Genomic DNA, 17,814 nt, shown 5'->3' with positions numbered 1-17,814 from the left:
AGCCTGACGACATGTACCCAGAACCCCCCGCGACACTGTTTTTGCATGATCAGGCATTGGGATATCAACCCAGAATTCTAAAGAGCGGTAGAGACTGCGGGAACTGTGGGATAGCTATCCACAGTGCAACGCTCCGGAAGTCGACGCTAGCCTCGGTACTGTGGACGCGGTCTGCCGACTTAATGCACTTAGAGCATTTTATGTGGGGACACACACAGCCAACTGTATAAAACCGATTTCTATAAAACCGGCTTCTATAAATTCGACCTAATTTCGTAGTGTAGACATACCCTGAGATCCTGCAGAATATGGTACAGCATACTGGACATATAGTTCATATTGTCGGAGTAAACGATAGAAAGTGAGCAGCTGTAAAGTTGTGATTATGGGTGATGGGTCATAATGGTAGTGTTGGGGACCTTAATTAATCACTTTCATAATATGTTTGCTTTCTTTAAGAAGTTTAACTTCCACTTTGAAAAAGTCAGGTTTCCATGATTATGGAGGAAAGACTTGTGTTTTTAAAATTACAGTATTTTAAGGGTCTGCACATGTAATATTCACATTTACACCCACAATTCTACTTCAGAAACTTCTTAAAATCCTAAGGAAATTCCCTGATGCAGAAGTGATTTGAAGATTTGCCCTAAAACATCTCCATTGACTTCATAAACTCCCTACCAGAACCCTCACTAACACAAAACTCTTTTTCCACTTCACAGCTTTCTGTTGGATCTCACAGTCAAGTAATAATTCTGAATTTAGGGGATCAGGAGTTTTCTTTATGACTTCACTGCAGGATCCATGAACATCTGACTGCTCCTGGATCAAAAATATTAAGTCCCTCCACATCTGAATATCTCATTTATCATCATGCTTACTATTTCCAAAATGTAACAAGTCTGATCTATGCAATGGTTTTCCCCTCTTCATATCAAAATCTCAGGCTTTTTCATCACTCCTAAAAAAGGTGCATTTTTCACCTTTGGGTAACTAACATACATGAACTATTTCAAGGTTTTAAAAAAAACACCCACAGTGAAGACAAGTTCCTTTAGCTTTACCATGAGGTAAACTAGATGAGGTCAGCACGAAACCCTCCACCTAGTTTACCTTGTGGTAAACACTAAAGTGACTTATGTCCATGTGTTTTTACTATGGGATAGCTCAATCATCAAAAATACACCTTTTTCCAGCAGTGAAGGCAAGGCCTTAGATTCCATTATTTAAGCAAAGGGGAAAACACAAAGCACCTCAACGCATTATGAGACTCATCCAGTAAACACAGATGCATGTCACCACAGGACAGTGCATTTTGCTTATAGTTTCCCAAAAGAAAGAAACTTTGTCAAATTCTGACAGTTCCATCCATTCAGTGCTACACTCCTGTACAATTTATGAGCCATTTGTGCACTGCAGTAATTGCACACAGAACAAATACAATTGAAGGACACCGCACAAACATTGAAAAAAAATCAAAATGAGAACTGCACAAATCTCTTCAATGAACATCCTTACCAAGTGTGGCAAAATCAAAAATTAAGAGACAGAGTCCTATTAGATTACCCAAGCCGCCTCCCTGCTCATTATTATTGGCAGAGCAATGCCTAAAGTTAAGGTTGCCTAACACTCCCCATTACAGAGCTCCTGTTTTTAGTTGCTTATAACTAACAAACTATCCATTCAGGCTGAAGTTTTTCCATGCTTCATTTCTGGCTCAGGCTGATTTATTTTTTTATTTCAGCAAACAAGAGTTCAGCCATTTCTCAGAACAATAATAAAGTCAAATTCATTTACAAAACCTTCATTAAGATGGAGTTAAAGTTGTTGCTGCACAACAGAGCATTCTACTACATGTGCCCTAAGATGTGGGATTTCAAAACCACCAAATCAAACATTAGGAAAAAAAAAAAAAAAAAAAAAAAACAGGATGTGTTCTGTTAAGGTGCTATTCCACACAAAACGAAACCTGACTATCAGCATTTATGCCAAAGGCTCCTCCTGGACAGATTTCAGATGTGTCCACTATCCCAGAGACTGAAGGAACCATATTCTTCTCTCTTTCTACAACATTGATCATATAGGGGTTTCTAGGCTGTGATCCCACACAGATAGCAGAAATGCTTGCAGAGGCCTCTGGGAGGACCCTCTGGATTGTACCTGAACACAACACCTTCAGATGCAGAAGCTGAAGGCCTTTCCTGATCATCATAGTGAGGTGCTGGAGCAATGTCTGCACAAGACTTCTAACCTCTGTACCACTGCTGAAAAGACTGCACAATCTGGCCCCCAGAAAAGTTAGGCCCCCTGAGAGAAAGAATAAGTAGCTTTTGGATTTGTCTACACATAAGCGTTGATACTGCACTTTAAATTCACACCCTACCTTAATCCACATCAACTTTCAAATGCAGACAAGCCATGTGGCTCAACTGATCAAAAACCCTTATTCCTGAATAACCTAGCCTGCCAGCACTGGGATCAAACCAGGTCATCCAAGTAAAGAAAGATATGGATCCCTTCTTCTCCGAAGAAGTTATCAACACTGCCCGGGCCTCTGAGGAAACTCAGATGACAGGCTAAACAGAAGACTGACATTAAGACAAGCTCTTCACCCACAACTGGAGGCATGCTGTCTTGAAGCCAATAGAGCAGAAGTTGTCCCACCCTGGGCTTGCTGGATAGCAGGGGAGAAGTGTTCCTCAGAGGAAAGAGTATCTGATTGCAGGATTCATGGAAGACAAATGAAGAGCCATGAAATATATCAATCTAATCTGAAGGGCTTTTACTAGTTTACTGGGAACAGTGGGGAGGGGTCAGAGCAGCACACCAGGTCTCCAACATTCACATAGGAGAATATGGTTCTCTGAAGAACCTAAGAAAGAAAACAGCTTGTCCATCATCCTCTTCCTAGCTCTGGCTCTCAGAGATATTTAAAGAGACAAGCCATATGAGAGAGCTGATAGGCCTATTTGCCCAAGGATATTTGTCACCTGGCAGCATCTACAAGTAGGGATGGAGGAGAAATGGGATGGGATCAAGGTCTAAGTCCAGTTCACCTTCCTCCACAAGCTTCTGGTACCTAATTAGGCAGTTGGAAACTGCAGAAGTTCAGTGGAAAAGCCTATAGACAGATCCCCAAAAAGAATGGAGGGAGTGGTTGAGAGAATAGGGCTTCATCAGGAGCTCGATTTGAGTGGTTGGAAGGAGAGAGACAGAAGAGAAAACAGATTGTAGAGGCTTACTGATTCCAACCTAGGAGCTTCCCCACTGGGAACAAGCACTGGTTGGGAGCTGCTTCTTCATCTTCCTCCAAGCTTTCCTCATCTGGGTTTGTCTTCTATAGCTGATGCTGCAGCTTTATTTGGGAATGGACCAATCCTGCTGCCAGCTGAGCCAGCTCTGAGAGGTAGTGACAGTACCTGAAGGAAAGCTGCAGAGAAAGCCTATAAGGAGGTGGTCTGGGTACAAAAATTCCTTGCTGGGACTAGTCATCACCTGACTGACTAACACTGTTCACATGACTGGTACCTCAGATGCAGATTATACACAGAACAAGTCCAGCACAGGAGCAGAAGTGCTCACTTAGCTGCCCCTCCCCACCCCCACACTGACTTTACCCATAAGGACCATCTCTAAAAACAGGGTAGTTTGATTTCCATGCCCACTTAGTGCTCACCCCATCTCATGACACTGCCAAGATGCCAGCAAGTGTCAGCTGTGATGTTTCGTCAAGCAGATGATGGGTTGACTAGGAAATGGTTCAACACGTCACCCGAACTCATTTTGTGCAAGCCAGACTAATAAGTGAAGGAAAAGGCAATTCCAGCAATCTTCTGAGCCACATAGTCCATCTGGATTTATGAGGATTTAATTTCAGGCATCACATAGAAGGCCACATTGTGCTACCCAATGTGAATGACAAGGCAATACCTGGATAGCAAGCCAGCTAGGAACAGAATTTGCCTTCTGAAGTAATGAAACAGGAAAGCAGCAAAACCAGAAAAGTGGATGGGATCCAGGAGCCAAGCTCCCTTTATAGCCAGTTATGTGGAAAATTGATTGAAGGGTTAATTGCTGACAGTTTATACCCACCTCACTTGAGAGTTATGCCAGTAATTTTAATCTTATTGTTATTTTTAAGTTAATCGTATTAATTTAACATTTCCTCTAACGTGTGAAAAGAATTAAGAGAATGTTCATATATGAACATCACTGTTACATGCTTTCTGATCACATTCCAATTCTGAACAAGTCCCCACTCCAGTTCAGCCCTACACTCACAAGTGAACATAGTCTGATTATATACATTATACTGGCTGGTGTGATGTAATCAGGCCACTGCACATTCACCACGATACCTACTCTATCTAAAGCCCAATTCTTTCTACCCCATCCCCACTCAGGATTCTTCAAGGTCACTTCCAATCCCTCAAGGTGGCTTCTGCAAAGCCAAACAATCATAGGTGCCGACTCCGTGGGCGCTCCAGGGCTTAGCACCTGCCGGCAGCCAAGCTCCCTCCATCTCTTCTCCCCAGCGGAAAAGGCGGGGCAGGGGTGGGGCCTTGGGTGAAGGGGTGGAGTGGGACCAAGGCCTGGAGGGAGCAGGGGCAGGAAGTGGCAGGGCAGGGGTGGGGGCTTGGAGGAAGAGGTGGAGTGGAGGTGGGCCGAGCACCCCCAGGGTAGAGAGGAAGACCGCGCCTATGCACACAATCCCATGCTTAATTTGAAGCTTTGAATACTTTGAGGACAGTGATCTTAATTCCGCCCCACCCCCATCAGCCTTAGAATGCAAGACAGCCTAATAGCAGCTCACGTTGAGTTCCTAGATTCTTCCTGGATCAGTGTTAGTGTCAGAGGACCCGACCATCATCTGGCAATGTAAAAAAATGCATCATTAATTTAAGGCCCACTGATTTGCGTTTTTAACATCTGAAGTCACAGGTATCCTGTCTCACTTCTGTTCAAAAACTCAGAACACAAGTGTGCACAGCAGACAAGCCAACTTTACAGAACAAATAGAACGCTCACATTATGATGGCATCAAATGTTCTCACACATTCTGGATAATGATTCCACTCTCTATTATTGCTACACTTTAGATTCTGCTCCCGGCACCAATTCTACACCAGGCCCACTCCCCTGTGAGGTAAAGTAGTGACAACAGCTAGCTTACAATTAGAGTCAAGGAATATCTCAACTTGCATGGATGTAACACATGTAACACCTATTCAGGAGGCTCCAAAGCATTTGTTGTGTCTTGAATGAGAAAATGCATTCAGGGCAGAAGAAGTGAAGAAAGGAAACAAGCACTTAGCCTGGTCTACACTACGAGTTTAGGTCGAATTTAGCAGTGTTAGATCGATTTAACCCTGCACCCGTCCACACAACGCAGCCATTTTTGTCAATTTAAAGGGCTCTTAAAATTGATTTCTTTACTCCTCCCCGACAAGGGGATTAGCACTGAAATTGACCCTGCTGGGTCGAATTTGGTGTAGCGTGGACGCAATTTGACGGTATTGGCCTCCGGGAGCTATCCCAGAGTGCTCCATTATGACCGCTCTGGACAGCGCTCTCAACTCAGATGCACTGGCCAGGTAGACAGGAAAAGCCCCACGAACTTTTGAATTTCATTTCCTGTTTGGCCACCGTAGCGAGCTGATCAGCACAGGTGACCATGGAGTCCCAGAATCACAAAAGATCTCCACAGCATGGACTGAACTGGAGGTACTGCATCTGATCGCTGTATGGGGAGACGAATCTGTGCTATTCGAACTCTGTTCCAAAAGACAAAATGCCGGAATATTTGAAAAAAAAATCTCCAAGGGCTTGAAGGACAGAAGTTATAACAGGGACCTGCAGCAGTGCCGCGTGAAGCCTACCAGAGAGGCAAACGGCCACTCTGGGTCAGAGCCCCAGACATGCCGCATCTATGATGAGCTGCATGCCATTCTAGGGGGTGCCCCTACAACTACCCCACCCCTGTTCTTTCCTCTTCCCCCCACCCCTCCCGGGCTACCTTGGCAGTTATCCCCCCATTTGTGTGACGAATTAATAAAGAACGCATGAATTTGAAACAACAACAACGACTTTATTGCCTCTGCAAGCGGAGATCAAAGCGAGGAGGGGAGGGTGGTTGGCTTACAGGGAAGTAGAGTGAACCAACGGGGCGGGTTTTCATCCAGGAGAGACAAACAGAACTTTCACACCGTAGCCTGGCCAGTCATGAAACTGGTTTTCAAAGCTTCTCTGATGCACTGTGCGCCCTGCTGTGCTCTTCTAACCGCCCTGATGTTTGGCTGCGCGTAATCAGCGGCCAAGCGATTTGCCTCAACCTCCCACCCTGCCATAAACGTCTCCCCCTTACTCTCTCAGATATTTTGGAGTACATGGCAAGCAGTAATAACGATGGGAATATTGGTTTCACTGAGGTCTAACCGGGTCAGTAAACTGCACCAGTGAGCTTTTAAATGTCCAAAGGCACATTCTACCATCATTATGCACTTGCTCAGTCTATAGTTGAACTGCTCCTTACTACTGTCGAGGCTTCGTGAACCATGGGAGCAAGGAGTAGGCTGGGGTAGGTGCGACCGCACAGTGCTGCTGACTGGGAGAGCAGCCTGAGGCAGAAGCCTCCAGCTGGCATGATATTCCAGGCAAGACTGAATCTCCATTAGACGAAACTTAAAGAAGAGAATGACCTGGAGTCATTCCCATTTTTGTCCAGGCGCCCCCGACCGACCTCACCAAGGCCAGCCAGGAGCACCCATGTCTGCCCAGCGCCCCTGACCACCTTAACCGAGGTCAGCCAGGAGCACCCACGGGACGACTAATACCAGTCATATTGTACCGTCTACCGTCCGCAAGGCAAGGGGATGCTGCTGTGTAGCACTGCAGTACCGGGTCTGTCAGCAGCACCCAGGAGACATACGGTGACAGTGAGCTGAGCAGGCTCCATACTTGCCGTGGTATGTCATCTGCATGGATAACCCAGGAAAAAAGGCAAAAAACGATTTTTTGCCATTGATTTCACGGAGGCTTGACGACATGTATACAGAACCACCCGCGACAATGTTTTTGCCCCATCAGGCATTGGGATCTCAACCCAGAATTCCAATGGGCGGGAGAGACTGCGAGAACCATGGGATAACGCTCCGAAAGTCTACGCTAGCCTCGGTACTGTGGACACACACCGCCGACTTAATACACTTAGTGGGGACACAATCAACTGTATCAAATCGATTTCTAAAAAAATCGACTTCTATTAAATCGACCTAATTTCGTAGTGTAGACATACCTTTAGTCTCTCACTCTGGTAGCAAGTTCACAGTACCAACAAAAACTCCCCACCCAGTCTCCCCTCCACAAAGTTCCACATGCAATGTTTGTCAGACAGCCTCCTTTTAAAACGATTCCTTTTACCACAAAGGTCCATCAAAAACAGAATGGAAAATGCAGACAATTTAACCTGCCTTAAGTTAATAATTTAATTGCATTTGTAATATGAGGTTTACTCAGTCAGTCATGAAATTTGGATTCTGCAGAAGGCAATTTTATTAGGACAACTTTTTCTTTTTAGCTAGGCAGCAGCGTATCAGAGCACAAGGGGCTGGCTGCTAGGGTTAATTTTATCATTGAAAATTTTAGAAAAATGCACCAGGAAATAGTGGCAAAAATGGCAAGTCATAAAAACTATAACAAACACCATGTACAGGCAATGTTTTAACCCAAGATAACCTTTATTTATCTACTCTTAGCGAAGATCAAATATGCATTGGGAGAACAGTGAGCACTTCTGTATTTCCCCCTATTCACAAATAAACAAAATCTATTCCTACACACAGTCCCTCCCCAAGGGGGAGGGGAGACAGAAAATGGCCTAAGAAGCAACAGAATCAAAGCTATTCATGCAAAGCTACTTTAGGATGAGAATTTAAATACACAGAAGTCAGCCATTGTCAAAGTGGAGTAACATGGCTGTAGGAGCCTTAAACTGAGCCACCTGTTAATAGTATCTTTAATACTTGTTTTAATGTGCTCTCCCCAGAGCAGGTGTAGCAGTTCTGAGACATAGGACAGATGTTGGTAAATTGGGGTCACAGAAATAACTTTTGGAGGCAGAGAGGAAGTTAAGAATCTAAAAGGATTGTGGAGATCAGAGAATGAGGAAGGAGGGAAAACAGGAGAACTGAATGGAGTGGGGAAGGTGGGGTATATTGACAAGCTTCCTAGTAGGGTCTTCACTGAAGCAATGCAACTGCATTGCTGCAATTTTTTAAGAGTAGACCTGCCCTTATACACTGTAATCAAGAGACCTCTAAATCTCCCTTTTGATAAGCGAAACAGAACAGATTGATCTCCTTATGTCTACACTTAAAATGCTACAGTGGCACAGCAGCACTTCTCTCATTGACATAAGTAATCCGCCTCCCAGAGAGGCAGTAGCTAAGTTGAGGGAGAATTCTTACATTGACCTAGTGCTGTCCACATTTGAGGGTTAGGCTGATATAGCTATGTCGCTCAGCGGTGTGGATTTTTCACACCCCTGAGCCGTATCCCTCTAGTTATTTATGTCCATGTGTGGAATGAATTTTGTTATGTGCACCAATATGGAGGTGATGTGTGACACATCACCTTCATATTGGTGCATATAACAAAATTCATGTGGTGTGGGTGGGGCTGAGGGGTTCGGAGTATGGGAGGGGGCTCAGGGCTAGGGCAGAGGGTTGGAGTGCGGGGGGAAGGAGGGTGAGGGCTCTGGCTGGGAGTTGCAGGCTCTGGGGTGGGGTTGGGGAGTTCGGGGTGCGGGAGGGAGCTCAGGCCTGGGGCAGAGGGTTGGGTGGGGGAGGATGAGGGCTCCAGCTAGGGGTGAAGGTTCTGGGGTGCAGCTGGGGATGAGGGGCTTGGGGATGTACGCTACTCTGGGGCTGCGGTGGGGAGAGAGGACTCTCCCCAGCCCTCTCTCATCGCTGCAGCTCAGGGTAGGGGGAGAGGCACCTCTCCCCTGGCCGCTTCATCCTGGGGCCAGCGGGGAGGGGCGCCTCTCCCATGGCAGGTCCCCGCTGGAGAAGAGGCATCTCTCCCTGCCGCAGCCCTGAGGGGCTTAATAGGCCACTGCGCAGCTTACAGGGAACTCAGCCCCTGAGAGACGTAGCTATACCAATGTAAGTTTCTAGGGTTGACTATGCCTAAGGCATTTTCTTCAGCCCTTTTATCTTTTTTGTGGCTCTTTTCTGTACACAATTACATCTTTCAACATCCTTTAAGAATGCGGACACCAGAACTGGATGCTGTATATCAGCATCAGTCTCACCAATGCTGTATACAGAGGCAAAATCATCTCCCTACTTACTACTCCCCTTTTAACACATCCAAGGATTGCATTAGCCACTTTTGCCACAGGCGCTCATGTTCAGTTCCTTGTACTCTATGATCCCTAGAAGACTTTTCAGAGTCACTCCTTTCCACACACAGTACTCCATTCTGTAGGTATGGCATGCACTGTTTGTTCCTAGATGTCTAACCTAGAACTTGGCAGTATTAAAATTTATTTTGTTTGAATAGGCCTAGTTTACCAAGTGAGCAAGATCACTCTGCATGACTGCCCTGTCTTTGTTATTACTTACCACTCCAATCTTTGTGTCATCCACAAATTTTCATCAGCAGTGATCTTATATTTACTTCTAGATTCATATTCTAAGGCCAGAAGGAACCACTGTGATCATCCTGTCTGACATTCTCTCTAACATAGGCCCATAGAACATGAGATCCACTGATGAACATTTTGAATAGTGGCAGGCCTAGCACTGATCCCTGCAAAACCCCACTAGAAGCACCACCATTCAATGACAACTCCTTGTTGACATAGGCATTGACTCTGTGGGTGCTCTGGGGCTGGAGCACCCACGGGGGGGGGGGGGGGGGGGAAGACAGGGGGGGGGACAGCACCTCCCCCACTCCCTAGTGCCTCCAGTGATCAGTGCCTCCCACCCGCCGGTGATCAGCTGTTCCACGACGCTGGTGGGGGGAGAAGTGGAGGCAGTGGGATGGGGCAGGGACCTGGGGAAGCATAGCCACTGGTGGGCCTGGGTGGGCCACAGCCCACCTCACTTTGGATCCAATCAAGCCCACCCAATTCAGGGCCGGAGCCCCCCCGAATCTGCAGGCTGGGACTCCCAACCCTGGCTTTGTGTCTGCCCATCCGTGTCCCTCTCCTGCCGGCACCACATGCTGCTGCCCCCATCTCCAGCCCTGCACCTGGAGTGTGCCTCGTGGGGGCGGATCTGGGCGGAGCTGGTGCCGGAGACCAGGGCAGCAGCGTGTAGCACCATCATGAGAGGGATGCAGCCCGTCGCCAAGCTGGGGTTGGGAGGGGTGGGCGCTGCTCAAGCCCCGGCAGTGCTCCCCTCTGCCCCATGGGCGCGCTCCGCAGCCTGTGTGCCCCAGGCAGCCTCATCTTCAGGTGCCTGCTGAGCGGTAAGGGTCGGTTGGAGGGAGGCAGAGTGGGGGCAGGGTCGGAGGTGAAGCGTGGGCAGGAAGAGGTGGGACAGGGGTGGGGGTTTGGAGGAAGGTGTGGAGCGAGGGCAGAACCTAGGGCAGAGTGTGGGTCGAGCACCACCCACCAACTCGACGCTTTTGCTTGTTGACAACTACTTCTGAGATTAGTTAGCCAGTTTTTAATCCATTTAACATGTGCATTATTGATATAGTATACTACTGATTTTTTAGTCAGAATGTCACAGGGTCAAACACCTTACAAAAGTCTGTTACATCCATGCAGTTACCTTCTCAAACTTGTAATCTCAAAAGGAGGAAATCAGGCTTAAAAAGACCACTTTTCTAGAAAACTATGTAGACTAACATTCATTACCTTCCCATCCTTTAATTCTTTATCAGTTGAATACTGTATCAGCTTTTCCGTTATTTTGCCCAGATTTAATGTCAGGCTAAGCAGCCTATAGTTACCTGGGTCATCCCACTTGCTCTTTTTGAATATTTGCACAACATTAGTACTCTTCCAGTCTTCTGGAATTTTCCTGCCATTCCAAGATTTATTAAAAGTTATTACTGGCACAGGTACTTCTTTTAGGATTCTCGGGTCAATTTAAATCAGCGGGCCTGGATAACACAATTTATCCCTTGTAGATATTGTTTAAACATCATTCTTTATTATTAAGGGACCAGAAAGTACTTGATCATCCACAAGTGAAGTAAGTACATCATCCTGCATCTTTCCAAACACAGAACAAATATTCACTAAACATTTCTGCATTTTCTTCATCATTATCATCAATTTCACCATCCTCATTTAGTAAAGGTCCTATACTATTGCTAGAATTTATTTTCTTCTTCATATACTTAAACTCTTTGTTGTTCTTTGCCTTACCAGGCATAATTTTTCCCTGATATTTTTATTTTCCCTTATCAATTTTCTACACTTCATAACTTCTAATTTATATCAACTGCTATCTGTTCTCCCTTTTTCCTATTTGCTGTCTTGTTTTTGTTTTGTTTTGTTTTCTAATTACTACCACTTAACCAGGATGGGCTTTTAGCCAAAGTTGTCCTCTCTCTTGATTGTGGAATTGTAACTTTTTGTCCATCTTAAAGAAGATTTTATTAGAACTCCCAATCTTTCACATTTTTCTGTCTAAATTTTTCCTTCAGCTTTGGGAAAGTAACCCTTTTGAAACACCAAGTATACATATTACTGGTTTGGCTCCTCCTCTGTTTGGCACTTTGAATGTAACTACGCCATGATCTCGTCCCTAGGCAGACACCAACTTCCAGTCCAGTGACTCATTCATCTTTATCAGCCACAATGAGGTGTGAAATAGGATTACCTCATGTTAGATTTAATACCTTTTGAATTAGAAAGTTACCTAGTACATATCTCCCAAATTGAAGTTTCTCATTGTACCAATTTCTTTCTACACATTACATACAGGTGTTTAATTATGAACTCATCCTGTTCTCTGATTTGATTTTGTGGTGTGTAACAGACCCCCACCAGCCTGTACTTTGTCAGTCAGCAGATCCATATGCATTCAAAAAAACTTTGTGGTTCTGAGTTATCAATAATTTTAAATCAGGTAATGATGTCTTTCGTGTATGATGCCACCACCACCACGCACCTCTCACTCATTCTGTCCTTCCTATGATTTTACATTCCAGTCATGTAAATCCTCCCACGAGGTTTCTGCAATGCCAATTATATCAAGTTTCTTCTCATCAATAAGAATGTCCAGCTCCTCTTGCTAGGTGTCCAGATTCCTAGCATTGGTATATAAACAAACATTTCTTCTCTTCACATTATTTGACTGAGCACCCTCCCCGTGTGTTGTTAGTTTAACACCCTTCTGGCTATTCCAGCTTGTCTCCAATGGAGAAAAATAGCCCCCACTACCTGCAAGATATAGGCCATCCCAGTAATACACTGGGATTTGATCCAATGTTCCACAAAACCAAATCCTTCGACTTCACACCAGACATACTGCCAATGATTCATCCACAATATTTTTTCTAGAAATATAAGGGATTGAAATGAGGAAAATGAAGAGCCTAAGGGGAGGAAGATTACAGTCACAGCAGAGAGAAAAGTTTGACAATGCACTTCCAAAGAGAAAGCGATGACTCCTCCTTCCCTGGGAAAGTTTCTGACTTGCCACTGCTGAGTGGTTTTCCAGACATAAGGCTGGGACTGTCTTCTTATGGCTTTGTACAGCACCCAGCACAAAAACCTTCAGTCTGATTGAAGTCTCCAAGCACTAATATAAGTTAATGACGACCTCTAACTCACCCCAGATTTTCCACAACCAACCAACCTACTCCCCATCATCCCACTTATATGCCCAGAACATCAGCTAGTTCCCACTCTGCCCACAAATTCACCTGGCTCCTGGACTGCCTGCAAGGCTGAGAGCCAGTAACAAAGAGGAGTATGGTGCAAAAAGCACAGGCCAGGAGAACACAAAGTGAAACCCAATATTAGTGCATCCTTCATGGCTCCTGGGGAAGAAAACTAAAACCAGAAGAGGCCGTTTCCAGCTACAAGAGAATAGACTGGTGTTAAAGGGTTAACAGAAGAGAAGCAGATCTGAACCATGGTTTGGAAGTCCCATCTCAGATGTCTTTTTTTTAAATCTGAGACTCTTTGCTCCCCAATCAAGGGGAGTCAAGGCAGACAGAAATCCTTTAGAACAGTGTTTTTCAACGGACCCCTGTGGTCAACAGACCCCTGGGGGTCCACAGACAATGTCTAGGATTTCCAACGGGGTGGAACACCTCCATTTGAAATTTTTTAGGGGTCCACAAATTAAAAAAGGTAGAAAACCACTGCGTTAGAACAGAGGCACAACCTTCCCTGAGGAGCCCTGCAACACTCACGCCAGATACAACTAAAACCAGCAGAAATATTACTACAAGTATCAGGGGGTACCCGTGTTAGTCTGTATCTACAAAAACAACAAGGAGTCTGGTGGCACCTTAAAGACTAAAAGATTTATTTGGATATAAGCTTTCATGGATAAAAACCTCACTTCTTCAGATGCATAGAGTGAAAGTTAGAGGCATTATATACTGACACATTATAATGCAGGCATTATATACTGACACATGGAGAGCAGGGAGTTACTTCGCAAGTGGAGAACCAGTGTTGACAGGGCCAATTCAATCAGGGTGGACGTAGTCCACTCCCAATAATAGATGAGGTGGTGTTAATTCCAGGAGAGGAAAAGCTGCTGCTGTAATGAGCCAGCCACTCCCAGTCTCTATTCAAGCCCAGATTAATGGTGTTACATTTGCAAATGAATTTTAGTTCTGCTGTTTCTCTTTGAAGTCTGTTTCTGAAGCATGTAGGTACAACCAGAACCCCTCAATCAAGTCCTTCTGGGGGGTTTAGGGAGCTTAGACCCCAGCTTGGGGTTCCCTGCGTTGCACCACCCAGCCCAAACTGTGTGTTCCAGCTTCTAGGACTCCATAAGCACTCCTCTTGACTGCAACTAGAAGGCACTTAACACAAAAACATTAGCACAACTAAACATCAGCCAGTGGGTCCTGGGTATCTGTAAGGAAAATAGTCTGAACTGAAAATATAGTGTTTCCATCTCTATAGTGACCTGTGCAGAACTGATCCAGGCGACAAACATAAACTCTCCTCTTCACTCTCCACCCTAGGGGCTGGGTCAGATGAAGTATTTAAGCAGCAGCTGTTACCATGAGACCCAGAGGATAAATCTGTGCCCATCCCCCACTTCACTGCTCATTCACCTCCAGCCCAACAACAGAAACAAAGCCAGATTCTTTTCTTCTTTTGCTTTCCCTCCATTAGCCAGCCGGGTAGATCAACACTCATCTCCTGGGAAAGTAACAAGCAGACACCATAATCAGCTTCTAGCTACAACACAAACTCCACGTAATAACACAAGGGGTCCATCTACACTACAAACAAAAATGAGCCAGAGACCCAAATACATCGTGATTCCCTGCTCGCAGATAGAGTTAAAGTCGTGGGAAGGGAAATGGAATGCAGCTAGCAGCCTTTGATTCTTTTCTCTTTATTCAGGAGCTCCTCCTCCACACCACCAATCAGCTCGGCACCCTTTAAATGGCACAGACCCTTCCTGAAGATCCGATTCCTGGCCCTACTGTGCCACATCTGACTCTACAAAATTACCACCACCAGCTTAAGTCATTTAGACAAAAAATACCATTCCCTATGCCCACCAAAAAAAAAAAAACAAGAAAAAAAAAGCTAGTCTCTAGACTTCTTAACACTTCAGCAGGTTCTGACTGCTGAATGACTCCCAAGTTTAAAAAAATAAAAAAAATAAAAAGGCAAATCTCACCACAATATAAGAAGAGAGCACTAAAAAGCTGTCAAATTTCCACTTTCTTGGATTTTTATGAATCTCAGTTCCTTAATAAAAATCAGCTTCATTTCTGACAAATACTTGGCTGTGAATGAAAGTGAAAGACCAGCTCAGTACAACATAGATGGAGTTCAGAGATTCCATTAACAGCCTTCTCTCTGTTCCAGCTTTCAAGCCACAAATCTTTTCCTGTCTCCTGTTCTGAAACATGGGGGAAGGGGGCCCAGAAGGGTGTCATAGGGAGAACAACAACAGTTTACTAGGTAGGTGTATATTTAGGTGTCCAGTGTAGTAAACCAACTTCGCTACCAACACACCTGAGAGTTCTAGAACTTCGTTATTTAGCTAAGGAATCAGTTACTTCTGACTTCCAGTTTCCAGCCCAGATCAGCCTCTCTCCATAACTGATATTCTGTAGTACATCAAAGGCAGGTAGCCATAAACTCTGAGATAAGACTAAAATGGGCTCCCTTGAACCCTGTGTGGTGAACTCCAGCCCCCTCCAAGATTATCTGAGATAGTTTGAGAGACCCCATCCGCACAATAAGGGTATAAGACATACCCTCCACCACACCTCTCTCTAGGACCAATTGCAGCATAAACTTGGAGTTGAGTCAAATCCTGGTAACTAGATTCAAACCCTTCTCTTTTCTGCTAGAATTAACATGACACATTTCTGCTTCATTTTAAAATATCATTTTAGTTCATTACACTGTATGCCTCCTTGCCAAACCCTCACCATCTCACCAGTGGTTAATTAGTGCCAGAGCTGAGCCCTGCACCTCTAGGCTTGGCAGTTCATAGCCCTGGCACCTCTGGGCTTGCCACATCAATTATGAAAGTAAAAAAATTGCTTGAGCCCAGGGCACCTCTTTCATTACAAATTAAGCACTGCATCGGGCATCCAACTCCTTGTGCCATTCAAGTTCTTAGACATTCAACTCCAGACCCAGAAGTTTCCCTCACCATCTATAATCCAAGGCAGAGTCATCTAGGAGCTGGGAGAGCTCCCTTCAACCCCAAATCTATCCAAGGCGTACCTGGGGGGCTGGGGAGATGCACAAGAGAATAGTACTTCGGCTATAATGTCGAGGACAGCAGGTGAGGGCAGCCAAATAAGAGGTGCTGTTAGGGTGACCAGATAGCAAGTGTAAAAAATCGGGACAGGGTGTGTGTGTGTGGGGGGGGGGGTAATAGGTGCCTATATAAGAAAAAGGCCCAAAAACCAGGACTGTCCCTATAAAATCTGGACATCTGGTCACCCTAGGTGCTGTGATCCAGGCCGTGGCAGAACGTGGGTACCTATAGCTCTAGTTACTTGCTAGGTAACGGGGCCATGTACCCGAGCATCTCCCACATTCAAGGCCCAGAAGACCGGCGAGCGTGAGTCCTTGACAAACATAAAGGGAGTCCTGCCGGGAGATGCCGGGCAGGGCCGGGCCAGGACCCTGCGGGAACGGGGACCTCGGACCTTATGCAGCACAGGCGTGGGGCGGCTGAGCCCTTCCCCAGGCCAGGCAGCTCTGGCCGACTCCCCTCAGGGGCCCTGGCACCGTTCCGCAGCTCGTGAGCCACGCGAGGCAGGTGCCAGGGCCCGTCCGTCCCACCGGGCTGGGCACAGCGCGCGCCAGCAGCTAACGAACCTTCGTCCCTCAGGCGCAGGGGCGCGTGTCGCGCGCTCACCGGCCCGAGTGCCGCCGCCGCCGCCGCCTGGGCAAGACGCCGGGACCCCGCGGGGAGGGACGCGGGGCAGCAGCCGGGGCGCCCAGGGCAGGGACCCCTTGTCACACCGGGCCACGCGCCAGCAGCCGCGCCTTACCTGGCCACCCGCTGTGACGAACAGCAGAGCTCGGCCCAGCTCCCCCAGGCGGCTCGCGCCCCCGAACCGAACCGCTCCGCGGGCAGTGGCTTGCAAGCCCCGCCCCCAGCAACCTAACGCCGCATCCCCACCCATTCCAGCCAACCACAGTGCGAGCCCCACTTCGACCCCGCCCCTTCCTCTGAGACCCGCCTCCGAGCGCCGCACTCTACCAGTAGCCCCTGCTCACTCGGACAGACGACACCTCTTTCAAGCCTGGCCCCGCCCCCAGATTCCCACGTGGCTCCAGTGTTGAGTAACTCGTTCCCGTCTCACAGAACAGAGACAAGATCTGATTGGCTCCTGAGTGTCCAACGGGAGGGATACGGATGGGAGGAGTGACGCCTCGTGGGAGGGCAGCAGAGATATGGGTCGGGGAGGCTATGTGGGGGCAGCAGGGATGAGGGAGGCCATGGGGAGCAGAGGGATGGGGGGAGGCTAAGGAGCCAGCAAGGATGCGGGGCAGAGGGATGGAGAGGGAGGAGGCCAAAAAAAATAGCGCAGCAGCACCACCACCACCACGCAAACCCACGGCAACCCCAACCGCAAGGAGACCGCAAGGCAATTCCATAACCCCCCTTTCACAGCCACTTACAGTGTCTGGAGAAATAACACCTATAGCTAAGACTGATAGCATCACTTTTTTACTTAAACTGCAGAGATGGAAACACTGCAGCATCTTTAGCTAGACACAGAAACTTTAACATTAGATATTGCAATGTACTGTGAAAATAATGCAAATATTTAGACCCATGTAAAAACACCCAGCAGATTAAATTATTTTTCTGGCAACTGGCAAATTCATAAAAAGCCTGGCAAGGCCAGGCAGGATGGAGGGAAGTCATGGGAGGACAGAGGGATACAGGAGGGAGGCCATGGGGCACAGAGGGATACAGGGGAGGAATATGGGGGAGGGGAGGAGGTCATGGGGGGGCAGCGGCAGCCCATGAGTTGCAGCAGGGATAGATGGGAGGGAGACCCTGGGGGCAGATGGATATGGGGGGAGGGAAGGAGGCCATAGGGGACAGAGTGTTATGGGGGGGAAGGCGGTTATGGGGGGCAGCAGAGATATGGGGGAGGGAAGGAGGC

At 46.8% G+C, this 17,814-nt stretch overlaps 1 protein-coding gene across 7 annotated transcripts in view; it reads right to left on the bottom strand.

Moving 5' to 3' along the window:
- PLXNB1 (plexin B1) overlaps positions 1-16,769 on the bottom strand; it is a 211,514-nt gene extending 194,745 nt beyond the window's left edge. For 6 of the 7 annotated variants that reach the window (XR_004646473.1, XM_034775817.1, XM_034775825.1 and 3 more), the window contains exon 1: positions 16,687-16,769. The gene's annotated coding sequence lies outside the window, so the exon portion shown is untranslated. The remainder of the gene's footprint in view (positions 1-16,686) is intronic. The other variant, XM_034775824.1, reaches the window with a different exon arrangement.
- Positions 16,770-17,814: the final 1,045 nt, after the last annotated feature.

This window comes from Trachemys scripta, chromosome 7 (genome assembly GCF_013100865.1).
Source record: "Trachemys scripta elegans isolate TJP31775 chromosome 7, CAS_Tse_1.0, whole genome shotgun sequence".
Lineage (NCBI taxonomy): Eukaryota > Metazoa > Chordata > Testudines > Emydidae > Trachemys > Trachemys scripta.
Note: the sequence above shows the minus strand (reverse complement) of the source record. Positions and strands in the feature narration are given on the sequence as shown.